Source organism: Epinephelus fuscoguttatus, linkage group LG19, assembly GCF_011397635.1.
Source record: "Epinephelus fuscoguttatus linkage group LG19, E.fuscoguttatus.final_Chr_v1".
NCBI classification, from domain to species: Eukaryota; Metazoa; Chordata; class Actinopteri; order Perciformes; family Serranidae; genus Epinephelus; species Epinephelus fuscoguttatus.
The window spans coordinates 3,746,763-3,762,379 of NC_064770.1; positions in this window are offsets into that span (position 1 = coordinate 3,746,763).

Here is a 15,617-nt window from a genome sequence, read left to right on the forward strand (position 1 = left end):
GCGTGTCCGCATTCATCAATATTTTAGTAGCTCCTATCTATTCGTAGCTACTAACGAAATCTACTCTTGCTCCTGACCACTCGTAGTGCTTGTGTAAATGTAGTAAAGCACATAAATATTGCTTGTCACTATTGGAAACTACAATTTTAATTCGTATTGCGCTCTGTTAAGCCTCTTTCACATAGAGCGCGATTTTCGCGGCGCCCACCGTGGGGTAGGGCGCAGAGCAAGTGGAGAGCAAGGCACGCAAGACAGGATTTGGGGGAGTACAGGCTCGTTCAGGAGCTACAGCTCCATGGTGACCGCTTCCGGGTCTACTTCAGACTCTTCTCTGCTACTGGACGCGCTGAGGTGTCGTCACAGCGTGTTGCAGTGAAATTTAAAAATGTTCAATTCAAGCGCAGGCTGGCGGGGCGCAGACGCTGCGGTATGTGCTCTCTCGCGCACTGCTCAGCTCGGCGGCAGAGCGGTGCGCTCTTGCGCTGCTGTAGCACATACACAATGAATGGGTTCATCGGCGGAGGTCTGCGCTTTGCGCGCTCTGTGTGAAAAGTGCTTTATGTACACAATACACAGATGCCTTTGAAACACGTAATCTAAACATGACAAAATATTAAAAATATAACACATTTAGTTAAATTAGCTGGCAATTAGCAGGTTTAAGATCCAGATTAGGTTCATGATTGTGAATTATCTATGTAAATCGACTCAATAGATTACATGTTCTTTCTACATGTTGAATGATGATAATAAAAATATCCCTAAGGACAGCTGGATCACAGCCTCTTTGGCCTTCGGCCGTTCCCACTTCATTCAAAACCCCACAAATGAATCTTCTGTTTGTTTGGTGACCGCTGTATTTTTTGTGTGTGCTTATAGGCCATAAGGTGAACGCAGTTATCATTTCATTTTGTTCCGACATCTGGGGTCTACACGATCTTTACTTAATAAAAAAGATCGATACATGTTCAGCTAATCAGCAGGAGTTCGTAGCTCATAACCCCGCAAGAGTCCTGTGATCGGGGTCGTAATTTGGCACTTGTTCTGTCTGAGCGTAATGATCTGTTCCGCTTGAGCATTATTCGCTGGGTCGGTGGTGAAGTGGCGCACATGACACGTGCTACGGACGGACGGACGGACGGACAGACAGGCAGACAGCCACATATCTTAAACAGGTAATACATCTGGCTCCATCTTTCCCACATCAAATATCTGTGATCACCTACACCCGCGTGCGTAAAAGCGCACACAATTCCATGTCCTCTCACCGTGGATGCTGTGATTTGATGGCCCGGTACTCATTGTAGCCCACTCTTAGATGTCGGAGCGGAAATCAGTTTCTGTGAGACTTTTTCTGATTCACCTTACGGCCTATTATGCGTTTCTTTGCCTCCAGTTTCATATCAAACCATTTACGCTTCACCTCTGACATGGTTCTTTGTACCACGGAGACGACATTAACAGCATCTGTTACCTCCCTCCAGGCCTTCGCCTTGCCTGTCTCTGTCACATTACTAACTGAAGAAAATAAAATGTTTGTTCTTAAGTCCACTTCACCCAAAATTATTTCGATCTCCGCTTTGGAAAAATTCTTTTTTCTTTTGCTCTCTTTCTTTCTTTCTTTGCGCCATGACTGACGGGTCGACTGGATGCACCTACACCTCCTTATATAGTGGTCGTTGGCTATTCATGGGCGGGGATTTATGCTAATTGCTGATTACTGGGAGCGCGCTGTCACTTTATGATGGATTGGCATTCATGATCATACACACGTGTTCATGATCAAATCTGAGTTTCCCGCGGCATTCCTGAATCTGGAGTAGGTTTTTAGTAGAGTAAGCTTTTATGTGCAAATCTACACACAGATTTACTCACTTTTCATGAATGTGTGGGCTTTGGTTTTCAATCAAAAAAATGATTGATTGGTCAGATAATTTCACAATTTCATTATGATGAACATTATTACTGCGATTAGACCATTCTGATTAATGACTGACCATTAAGACGTGTTTCTGATAAATATTTTATTGTGCACAATAATAACCTTTCACATTGTAATCATATTTTTATTTGTTATCTTTTGCATATGTGTGGCTGCTCCGTGTGTGTCTGAGTGCACGCTCGCTGTGCACCCACCTAGAGACGCATATTACTAACTTGTTTAACAGCGAAATACTGCACTGTTGACTTCAGACCAGGTTTTTGTTGGTCATTGGCGCATTTGCTTTTTACATCATCTAACTAGCAACGCGCCATGACTGCGCCTGACCACTCCTCATTTTTAGACCAACACACCCAGAGAAGCGCAAGTTCATTTGCTAGTTAGACGATGAGGGCGCAGGGTGTGAAAATGACAACTGCGCCGGCATCTAAATAGCAATGACACTTGCGACATGGATTATGCGCCCTCCGCCGTCCGCTTTAGACCCTCTAAATAGGTCCCCTTGTTTTTATACTGCATTTACTTGAACATACGTCAAGGAATGGCAGATCATTGCATTCTGTTTTTATTTATGTTTTACACAGCATCCCAGCTGTGTCCAGTCCATACGTGTGTGTGTGTGTGTGTGTGTGTGTGTGTGTGTGTGTGTGTGTGTATGCGTGTGTGTCGCAGAGAGGCTCCCTCTTGTGTTCACTGTCAGATTTATTTTTTTTTTTTGAGAAATGCAACTCGCTGTTCACAGCCAATGTTGTCAAGAGCTGTGGATTTCCAAGATGGCTGCCAGAGGGCATTTTACATCACCTGAGACATACACCTAGCATAAGATGCCCCTACCAGTGTTTTTCTACTGCACAGCCATAATAAATGAACAGGGAGAAGGGTGGGTCACTGCTGAAGGATTAATAATGCATGAACACGGACAGACGGAGAGAGTAAAGAGACCAATGGAATTACACACATAACCTCACATACACAAGCTGAGTTTCCATGACTGATTTAAAGCTGCTACAAACTGCTGCTTGAAACAAAGGACTGTCAGATATCCCATCACACATATAAATGGAAGTGAATTCATGCTTTCACATACATGTACTAAAATGATTTGCTACTAAGCAGTTACCTCAGCATTTAGACAGAACATTGCACTATGTTAAAAAAATTGAAAGGGTCTACTGTGATGTGCTGTGCAGGTAAAGTACATGTCAGAAGATGAAATAAAGTTCAGGACAGTTTGAGTCACAGATCCATGAGTTTGCAGGCTTATTGGATGCAAAGACATTGTAGTTTGTAATATGTTGTACTTTGAAATAGGATTGTATCCTTCAACCAGCCAATCAGCAGGTAAACAGGAGAATTAGCTCATTAACATTAGAGGGTATTCTACCAGCATTGTGTGCTTGTCCATATTTGATTGGCCAACGTGCCTGCAGTGTCAGCCTGAGTTGCTGTTGCGACAAAAGTAAAGCCAGATTAACTTCCTTGTTAGGGACCTTTGTCTTAGCACAGGATTCCCCTGGTGAAAATTTGACATGTCAAGAGGATCAACTTTTTTTTTCATCTGATTATTATGTACAGCACACTGTCCATTATGTGTATCATAGACTGCGTGAAATAATGGACATAACCACTGTGACAGTTCCAAATGGGTTTGTGGACTGCCATTTTAAAGCCTCGACTTTGGCATTTTAACTATCGACATCATGGATATTTCAATCAATCAATCAATTATATTTATAAAACCCAATATCACAAATCACAACTTGCCTCAGAGGGCTTTACAGCATACGACATCCCTCTGTCCTTTGGACCCTCACAGCAGGTAAGGAAACCCCCCCCCCAAAAAAAATCTTTAACGGGGGAAAAAATGGTAGAAACCTCCAGAAGAGCAACTGAGGAGGGATCCCTCTTCCAGGACTAAATTAACAGTAATCCGTATGACACAATGAGACAGAAAGGGAGACAGAGCTAGAGAGAGATGCAGGACAGACGGAAATGATAATAGTTTACAACAGCATTAATTAAAGTAATAATATTATAATAATAATTACGGCTATTGTGGTACAATATGTTAAAAGTATAATATCAGATAGTATACATATGTGACAATAATCATATGTGTAACAGCAGCGGGCGGCATCAGGCAGGAAACATGGCAGCAGCACAACCACACACGTCACACTATCCAGGCACCGCTGTGATATAAGTTAATCTGCGAGACAGTAGAGCACAAAGGGTTAGTGACTTGCAGTACAGCCGAGTTAGTGAGATGCAGTAACAGGACATGAGTGTTAGCAAGGGAGAGAGAGAGAGAAAGAGAGAAGGTGCTCAGTGTATTATAGGAGGTCCCCTGGCAGACTAGGCCTGAGTCAGCCTAACTAGGGGCTGGTACAAGGCAAGCCTGAGCCAGCCCTAACTATAAGCCTTATCAAAGAGGAAAGTCTTAAGTCTAGTCTTAAAGGGAAATTTTGGTTTATTTCAACCCGTCTCCTATCGTCCTAAATTTGTTTCAAGTGACTAGTGACATAGAAATAATAGTTAGCATGTTAGCTGTTAGCTTAGATACAGCTGGGGCGCATTAGTAGTGTCAGACCTGTTAAATGTAAGTGAACGAGCATACCTTCAAGTGCAACGTTAGTCCACTAAACAAGCTTTTTTCCACAAAGACCGCCTCATATCATGAGGATAAATGTCAGAGAACATACAGAAAATGACGTAAACGTGTAAACCATGCTTGTTTATCCATCTAGCTCTGCTTTCCAAAGCGCGGCCGAAATATATCTCGCCAGCTCTAGATAAAGCCCAGCTGGATACTAACATTACTCCAGGTGGAGGTGTCTCATCCTAGGTCACATCCAGACCTTGAAAATAAGGCTGCAACCGGTCCCATTCCTTGCAACAGAGGCATTCCTCACAGGTACACCACCAATCTCCAGAGCCTACGCAGCCTTGCAGCAGCCATTCGTCCTCTACCTGTTGCGCCTCTCTCTCTCTCCTCCTCCGTTCTTCAATTTCACGAAGCTCTTCGTCAGTGTATCCTTCCAGCTGTTGCTGCCTGTTCAGGCACGCTATGAGATCGCTGCTTGTTCTTGCAACACGTTTACATGTCGTTTTCTATATGTTCTCTGACATTTATCCTAACGATATGAGAATAAATATGAGGATCTTTGTGGAAAAAAAGCTTGTTTAGTGGACTAACTTTGCACTTGAAGGTATGCCCGTTCACTTACGTTTTAACAGGTCTGACACTACTAATCTGTATCTAAGCTGTATCTAGGCTAACAGCTAACATGCTAACTATTATTTTTATGTCACTAGTCAAATTTAGGACGATAAGAGACGGGTTGAAATAAACCGAAATTTCCCTTTAAATGTGAAGACGGTGTCTGCCTCCCGGACCGCAACAGGAAGATGATTCCACAGGAGAGGAGCCTGATAGCTGAAGGCTCTGGCTCCTGATCTACTTTTGGAGACTTTAGGGACCACGAGTAACCCTGCATTCTCAGAGCGCAGTGTTCTGGTGGGAAAATAGGGGACTATGAGCTCTCTAAGGTATGACGAAGCCTGACCATTTAAAGCTTTGTAAGTTAACAGTAAGATTTTAAATTCAATTCTGGATTTTACAGGGAGCCAGTGCAGAGAAGCTAAAACAGGAGAAATATGATCTTGTTTCTTAGTTCCTGTTAGTACACGTGCCGCTGCGTTCTGAATTAGCTGGAGAGTTTTAAAGACTTATTAGAGCTACCTGACAATAGGGAGTTACAGTAATCCAGCCTCGAATGCATGGACCAATTTTTCTGCATCTTTTCGGGTCAGGATAGGCCTAATTTTTGCAATATTACAAAGATGAAAAAACACAGTCCGTGAGGTTTGTTTTAAATGAGAATTAAAAGACAAATCTTGGTCAAATATTACTCCGAGGTTTCTTACGGTAGTGCTAGAGGCCAAAGCAATGCCATCTAGAGAAACTATGTCATCAGATAAAGAATCTCTGAGTTGTTTGGGGCCAAGAACAATAACTTCAGTTGTGTCAGAATTTAACATCAGGAAATTGGTGCTCATTCAGGTTTTTATGTCTTTAGGGCATTTTTGAAGTTTAGTTAATAGATCAGTTTCTTCTGGCTTTATCAATAAATACAATTGAGTATCATCTGCATAACAATGGAAATTTACAGAGTGATTTCTAATGATGTTACCTAAAGAAAGCATATATAGAGAGAATAGGACTGGTCTGAGCACAGAATGTTGTGGAACTCCAAAACAAACTTTAGTATGAAGAGATGATTCATCATTAACATGAACGAACTGAAAATGATCAGATAAAGATGAGATAAGATTTTTATATTATTGTAAGATATTTGGGGCCAGAAGGAGGTAACCCCAACGTTAGCTGCCAGGTTGCTTAACACAGTTTATTTACAGCTATGGATAACTGTAATAAGGCTAATGCTAATTTTCACCAGCGAAACAGGCCTAAAACTACTAAAACAAAATGTACTAGCCAGAAAAAATAAATATCCAAATAGACACCCCCCCCCCCCCAAAAAAAAAGAAAAAAAAAAAAGTGAAGAACAGGGAAATGAGAACCAAAAAAAAAAACCCATGTTTTGTTCCAGGCTGTAAACATGTTTATTTCTGCTGTAAAGTTGGCCATTTTAACATTGGGGTCTATGGGGACTGATTTGCTTTTGGAGCCAGCCTCTAGTGGCCATTCGAGGACCCTGTGGTTGACCTTATAATACTACCCTCTGAAAGATCAAGTACGCTCCCTATGGAGAGGGGGTCGTCTTACTTAATGGCTCATTCTATGCTAACAAAAACAGTGATTCTTGGTTTCAGATTATTATACACTAATGAAAACACAATTATAAATATCATATTCCATCTCTGCCAATAGATCCCCCTAATTCCTACACAGTGGACCTTTAAGACCAGTGAACGCGAACAGTCTGACTTTCTGTAAGCTCAACACCTCTCCTCCATCCTTCTATCCATCAATCAATCCCTCTTTTGCTCATCCCTTCTTACTGGCTAATTAATAAAATTACCCTTCCCTGCTAATTATCTACCGTTTATAGGGACCACAAGAGACACCAGGGAGTGAGAGAGAGAGAGAGAGATGACGAGAGAGACACAGGGAGACAGAAGAATAAAGAGAGAGGTAGCAGTGTAGAGTAGGCTATAATTATGTTAAGCCAAATCACACATGAACTTGATAGAGTTTATTCTTAGCACAGGGAATGTAGGAAAATGACAGAAAGGAGGAGGAGGATTCAAGTTTATTTCAGTTCAAAGAGCATTTAACAGGACTGATTTAGTGCACTTTGTAAGGAAGAGGATTTCTTAAAAGAAAAACAGAGAGAAGTGAGAGAGTGACAGAATGACTGTAAACTGCAGTCTGATCAGTTTCTTATCCCAAGGCCTGTACACACTGTACAGTTACAGCAATCTTACAGGTTCACTCCATGTCACACTATGACAATTTTTGTTATGTGGACATGGGTAGCTGTAGGGCTGTAGTCAACCAAAGAAAATTTTGGTCGACTAAAGTCACACATAATCTTCAACTAATCGATTAGTTGAAGATTATGTGTCAACCAAGAATCTGCACGTTATTTTTACTTCTGTGGTGGTGTGTCTGTGTCACTCTGCAGTTACACCTCCAAAACACTAGTCGGCGGTGGAGGACGAGGTGTTGTGCGCTGTAAAGTTTAGTTCAAATCAAACTTTACTTACATAGATTCAAAACACGCATTAAATATGGCTTAATAGAGACAAGTACGCAAATCAGCTTCACTGTAACTTGCAGCATTCACAGACAAACACTTGTCTTTATCTGGGCACATTTTCCCTACAAATACAACATGCTAATGCTATTAGCACAAGTCTACGGCGTTTTACATTGTGTAAATTAGCCTATCATCTAGCCATCTTTTCCTCTTCTCATATAAAACCAGGGACAACAGCAGCATCTAACAAAGGTAACGGCACATAATTTGGCTCCATTACAACTCACAACATTTACCAACAAAACAACTGTCAAATACTAAACACGTTTTCCAAGCAAATACAACATGCTAACGTTATTAGCGCCAGCCTATGGCATTTTACATGGTATACATTAGCCTATTGACGAGCAGAGATTTCCTCTGCTCATATGAAGCCTGGATAAATCCCAAAGTATAAATCCCTGAAGGATAAATCACATACAAGACTTAAAATGCTATTTTAGTGGAGGCTTTACTGTCTTCACAATTTATTGTTTCTTATCTGTGAACTAAAAGTAAATACAAGCTTTGTTTCGACTGAGGGAAATGGTGTCAGCTTCCAGAAACAGGCAGGAGGTCTGCGTCACCGCGACGCTGAGCGTGAGGGTGGGCGAGTTCAACTTTCTGTCAACAATGGGGTGTTTTGAAAACACCCCCATTTTCACAGGTACATTAGCCTGTCCCCCCGCTGCAGGAAATAACAGAGTAATCTTGGAAAGCTATTGATGTAGCACTTTTCTTTTTTTTCTAGTGCTACCATGAGGCTGATATTAGTCATTCTGAGTAAAATGTTGGAAGTGAATGGTTAGCCATGAAACTGATCCTATGACTTTTCATCTAGCGCAAACAATTGTTATGAGCTTTAAAGACATAGTGTAAAGTATAATATTCCAAAGAAACATTTTTTTAAATACCTGCAATCAAGGAGCTTTATTTTCTCTGTACAAAATCAGTCAGTGACAATTCCTTCACTTTCATCACCATTAAAGACTGTTTACAGCCTAATTAAAAAATAAGCCTAAAATTTGTTATTCAATCAGTCTGTGTTTAACAATCCTTTTATGAAAAGCAAAACAAAACATGAACAAACATTTTTCTATTCCGTTTTTAAAGGAGTATAAGAAATACACCAACTGCTGTGAGTGGAACATTATACAGTGTACAAGTTAACCTGTCAGCACTCTCTGGTGGACAGACTATGTAACACTGACACTGCTTTTAAAAGGACCTCAAACACACATAGTATACATTTGGCATTGCTGTACTGACTAATAACATCTGCCATCACACTGTATTAACTTGGGCAATAGTGCACAATGACAGTGACCAGCTGTAGTTACAATAGCTCCATATTAACTCTGAATTTCTGCATTAAATCAACACCAACAAAAACTAACATTACAGAAAATATATACACCTGCTATTGCTATACAACTGCTAGAAGAAAAAGTACCAATTGAAAGATAAACACTTAATGGTGGCAATCTCTGAGAAACCTGATTTTATCTTTGTCTCCATCTTCGGTGGAAAGCAATTGTTCTCCCCAACTGAGGTAAGGGCAACAACTGCAAAAAGTCACACTTACAAAACTTAGAAAGCATTACTATTCACTAACTTAAAGCAATTCATTTATTGGGAAGTGAAATTCACAGGGCAGAGATCCTTTAACCCACATTACTTCGCGGTCATATTAAAAATAATGTCAGAAGTGGAATACAGAGGTTGCAAGTAGTAGGGCTTAGATGATATGCTTATCTCCCGATTTAATACTATCAATCAATCAATCAATCAATCAATCAATCAATCAATCAATCAACCTTTTTATTTAGACTCCAGGTCCATTAAAAAAGACAGACAAACATACAATATGTATACAATACAATATATACAATGTATACAATATATAACTATCATGATACTTGGGTGCTGATTCAGTATGTACTGTGACTTTTAAGTATTGCAATTCGATATCATGATTTTTTGCTATTTTTGTTAAATTTTACACTAGAATATAGGGGGAAAAAAATCATTCTTGAGACTATATCATGAGACATATTTCCAAAAACAATACAAATCTCATGTCAGTCAGTCTTTCTCTTATTTCAGTAGCATCATTTACTGCATAGAAAAATGGTCAATTCTTCACTCATGTTTTTAATGGTCTTATTATTTAACATTTCTTTCCCAGTTCAGCAGTTGGTGTTCTTGATCTTTGAAAGGTGCCATATTAAACATACTTTACTTACTTACTAAAACATATATTACATGTACAATAGAATGAATAAAAAAATTCATACTTTCTAAATGTAACTGTAACTGCTACATTTAGTTGTCCCTGCTCATCAAGCTTGCGGTGTTTACCATAGATTCATTTATTTGTGGGTAAAACTGACCACATTGTGGAACTGCACTCAGTGCATTGACTTGCTCAGCCACCCACCACACTTTCTCTCTCTGTTTATCAGACCACAAATTACACAAGAATTTGCTAGCTAGCCACCCCACACTCCTTTTGCCTCTCTCCACAGCTAGGATTCTATTCACCAGGAGCAGAGCAGGTGGAAACTCAGCAGTCAGACGGGTCCATGTCATTGGTTCGACAGCCCATTGGTTCGACATCCCATTAGTCCGACTGTCCGCGGTGCTGAACAGCTTGCAGCGGGCGTATGGTGCGCCGCGACCGGCTTGAGGCGGAGCAGGCTCACGGCTTATGAGTTTGTCACTTTCTTTTTCATTTTAACCCACACCATGATCTTTTCCTGAGTGTTTTTTTTTGTGCCTAAACCTAACCAGACCTTAACCACAGGGCATCATGATGATTTGGGAACGGACTTCGGAACAATGAGTTTAATATGGTCGGAACAATGGGATGTCGAACCAATGGGCTGTCGAACCAATGGGCAGTTCCCAGTCAGACTTAGTAGCGGCTGTAGCAACTCGAATTAAACTGGCGTAAACTCCAGCTCTGGGGTTCACAGTGGGCTGTGTCTAATCTGTGTATAGGCAGCAACAGTTTGCTGATCTGGTGGGAAGTTTGCCCTCGGCTAGCTGAATTGGAGTTGCTATTCAAGGACCTGAAAGTCCATGTCCCTGGACTGTCCTGCCATAATCTGCTTTTCTCGCTTCAGATTTATTTTACTTGAAACAGATATGCCATCACATTACTTGTAGATTACCACAATAAAAGCAACAACTTCTTTCCACCTCCATGTTTACATTATATTGATTCAGGCATAAAAAATGATCAAAAGATCATTAAAAGAAAATTTGCAATACTTGAGTGAACTGATTTTTTCCCTCTGCAACTAGTAAGTGGGATTTTATCTTAACACTATAATTTTACCATTTTTTAAAAGCACCATTTTTAAGGACTAGAAGTAATAGGGTTTAAAAAGAAGAAAAAAGCCATATAGTATGTTTCAGATACTGAATGTACATTGGTCATTTTACTGGCAGATTAAAAAAAGAAAAAAAAAACTTTAAAAAATTGTCATCTTTTATTGATATTTGTGAATTCATTAATAATGTAGGTTATGAATGTTTCATCACTTGTAGGCAATTTTGTGGAAATTATGATTATACACCTTACATCAAAATACAGTTTCTACCTGATACAGTGTTCAGCGTCATATGTGACTGAATGGAAATTACACATTTAAATACTCAAAATGTTTATTACTGACTGAACTGTTGTCCCTGATTATAAGATCCAGGATCCAGGCTACAATGGGAGATGACGGATCAAGCAAAATCTGTTATTTGTTTATCAGACCTACAGATCCACTACTTTACAACTACATGGAAGCCTATGATTGAAATAAATGAAATCTAAACATGTGATAGAACACCTGAGTTGGATTTGTTATTTGTCCAGGTATAAAAATTGTGGTGACATCAAGCAGTCTGACTCTGTAAGGCCTTTAAATACAAACTTAAAACTCATCTTCTCACCTTAACCTTCAAGTAGTTGTTATTCTTTGATCACATTAGGCTTGAACTTTTCGCTATTATCCTTCTGGTGGGTTGTTTTTTTTGTCTCAATTAATCCAGTGATCCTAGTAATTCTAGTAACTGTCCCGCTGAAACCACTGCATCCCGCTAACCCTTGGCTGTGTGGCTCAGGTCCTTATCTGTTTGGTAGCACCTGAAAGTTGCTTGTCATTCATATATGTTTCCAGTCCTTCTAAAATTTTGTCATCCTGATTTCTCATACTGTCATTTTACTGTGATGTTCTTATTTGTACTTATGGTATCTATTGCATGTATGTTCATCCTGGAAGAGGATCTCTCCTTGTTGCCAATTATTGAAATTTTATCGAAATTTACTTATTGGTATATAAATCCTCCACAATCATACAAAAAAAAAAACAGTACCACAAAATACTTTTTAATAATTACTTACTTTTTTCTGAAAAGTGCATGTGGGATTCAAAAGAAGTGCAAATCACTACACATATATCCTTTTCCTCCTCCACTTGCAGACACTAACAGATCTCCAATTGTGTATTTAACTATGGTTTCATTTGAGTTCCCAGAAACAAGTTTTTCCTTTCTGAATAGAGGCTTGGGTGACAGAGGTTGTTGTATGCTGTACTTAACCCCCTTGTGGCACAATTGTGATTTGTGATATTGAGCAATACAAATAAAACTGACTTTCGACGCAGCCAAATCTGATGCAGCGTCCAATTATTAACAGGTTTCTAAAAGAGGTATGCCAATTTAGTAGAAGACTTCTAAGAAGGGGTCGACTCAAATGACGACTGCAATCTGGAAAGCTTGGCTAGTGAGCTAATCTGCTAGCATGCCTGCTGATAACTGAGCACGTTGACTGTAGGTTTGACAATGTTGGTTAATGACTTATTTCAATGTTTAAGCTGTTAAACACTTTTCAGGAAGAATTGATTATTGAAAACGACATTAGTCATCTATTCTTTACAGTGGCATTGAGCCGTGTTCTCTTTATAATGGTATCTCCAACGGAATCTCACAGAAATATGGAAAGAAGCACAACCTCTGAAACAGGTATTGTGTTAAAATTATGTAGTGGCTGCAGGGTTAGAGATTGCACCAGCCACCAGCCAGTGGCTGCTAGATTTGGTTTACTCATCAGTCAAAAAACAATGTTTTTCTACTGAGTGGCCAGTAGATTTTGGAATCCACCTGCCACAGTGGCAAGTGAACAAAAACTTATTAGTTAATAACCCTGGGTGGCAGCATAGTTGGTTTTCAGCACAAAAACTGCTTGCTCACATTTATTTCATGTGTTTTCAGTTAAAATAACTATGCTTGTTATGTATGGAACGTAAGTAAATCAGTATGTTAAGTTAAAAGAAGTCCACGCTGACTTGCAGTTTCACATGAGGCACAAACAGGGGTCTCCCATGAAAGTTAGGTGTTGATTTGACCACCACTCAAGCCTCCTCCCTATTCCTTCTCTTCTCTGACGTTAAATGGCGATTGGCAAACAGATTTAAGGTGCATTACCGCTACCTTCTGAAAAGGAGGTGGATCGGAACAGTCTTATTATATATATTGCCTCATACCCTTCAATCCCTGAGTTCAACTATAGTATTTCTACTGTGAAATACTGATTATACTGTTAGTTTTCTACTGTTTTTCCTGCTGGTATTTTGGACAATAAATAGTAAAATATTACATATTACATGTTACAATATTCACACATACCAGTTTCATGTTTATCAATTAACCCAAGTGTACTATTAAGACCAGTGTGTCCAAATCTCATCTTTGAAATTATATCTTCTTTTTTTTTAGTTCTGCTAGTTTCCCTCATTTCTCTTACTTTCTTTTGGATAATGTTGTAAGGCCTACCTTTAGTTCCCCTGTTCCATTCCTCTTGCCTTTTCCTTATCATTTCTGATTTGGTTATACTTTAAACTTCAGCATTACTATACTTAACTGTCGTATTTACTTACTTATTTAATTACTTTTTTGTGGCCACTAGTGCATATTTGTTTGCCAGTTTGCTCCCCTCTACCCCTATATGTGCTGGAATCCAGATGAATTTTACTAATATTCCAGCTCTCTCAATTCTAAAGACAGCTTGGGCTATCTCCAGCAGGACGTCTTGTCTTGCTTTTGACTGCATACTCTTAAAACTCGTTAATGCGCTACTTGAATCTGATCCTATTAACACTTTACTTGGTTTCACATTTTCTTTCCATTTTCTGTGATAAAAGTATAACCAATAGCTTCCCTGTGAATACTTTTAAGTTGTTCCTAACTCTTTTATTTAACATTACACTGAAATCTGGAATTATGAATGCAACCCCTACTCTATTATTGTCTACTTTTGAAGCATCAATGAATATCTTAATATACTCAGCATAATGTTCATTTGTGTATCTACTACCGTGGCTTTTATCTAAACTTTTACTTTTCTTCCACTCTAACAGGTGCCTGTCAACAAGTATCTCTCCCAATAACCACGGTGGGACAACAGAGAATAATACACTGGGGCTTGGCATTATATCCCCTATCCCAATTCCCTTCTCTATTGTCCAACTGAAGCTTTTGCCTCCCCCCATGTAGATTTTCAAACTCTTTTTACCACCTATGGAGTTGGAACATTGAACAAACACTGACGTTGTTGAACCAGGAAATTTATATGTCCACAACGACAAAGGACCCTAATTAACTTTTTCTATTACCACTTATTCCGTGGTACCGGCATGTAATTAAATACAATAAATGCCACCACCACGTAATGCGGTGTTAAGAGGTCATGGTCATTTTACATATTTTTGGACCAGGTTGGTTATTTCCCCAGCCTGACATTCTAGCTGCTGGATGTCTTTTGCTGGGAGCCAGACTTGTACATTAAGAAATCTGAGGGCGAACTCTATCAAATGTGTAACTTTACAAATGATAAATTACATTATTCTGATGGGATCATCGATTGAGGTTAAATATTATGAAACACAAGTGTACACGTTTGAATATTCATGAAAATTATAATTAAGTTTTAGCACAGCTTGTTGAAGATTTCATTATTTTGGTTCTCCCTTTTCAATTCTATTGCATCTATCACATTTGAATCACAGTTTGTTGGGTTGATTAAAAAGCTTTATCGTGTCTTTTCTCTGTGACCTACAGTCTCATTACTTGTTCTACAGTACAAGTAAAAACCCAACAAGGCTACAGATAACTGCTGGTTTGGTGTTTCCTTGCTCAGTGAACTTCTTCAACAATCTCCACAGAACGTCTTTCAGGCTGACAGACCAGATCACCCGGCTTATGCAAGGGCTGAGAAGCAAGAAACTTTAATAAAGGAATTGCATCTATCCTGTGTGGTGATGCTAAATACTGGCTGAACATTTATAATACACTTACATCAGGATGGTCACATCAGTGCGGAGGCACAAAGATCACATTACCACCTGTTTACTTCTGTGAACCTAAAGGGCCTTATTAAAGACAACATTGCCATTTTTGGGATTTTCTGTCTTATACTTACTCTGAGGTCAACCTACATAGAGAATATCTGTTTGATATGATGCAGTACGTCTTTTAGAAAAATATGTGACACAAAGTTTCTTTCAAGTTTTTAAATTTGCATAGATAACGTTAGAAAAGGTAGAAATGTAAAGGCACATTACATTGTTTTAAATATCTCATAGACATGATCAGAGGGGTATTCCAGGTAGGAGGTTCAACAAACTCAGAGTCTAATCCTGAGCTCTGAGTTGATTTACCCTAAACTGGGAAGCTCTGAGTATCCGGTTCCAGAACAGCTGATTTGAATTAGTTCAGTCAACTCTGAGTAGGTACACCTTGACTTAAGCACGTGCACAACCACAATAAAAAGCCATCATCAATGGAGCCCCGATACCTTGAGTCACCATGGCAACCGGAGAGAAAAAGCGATCAACTTATTTTACACCTATGGA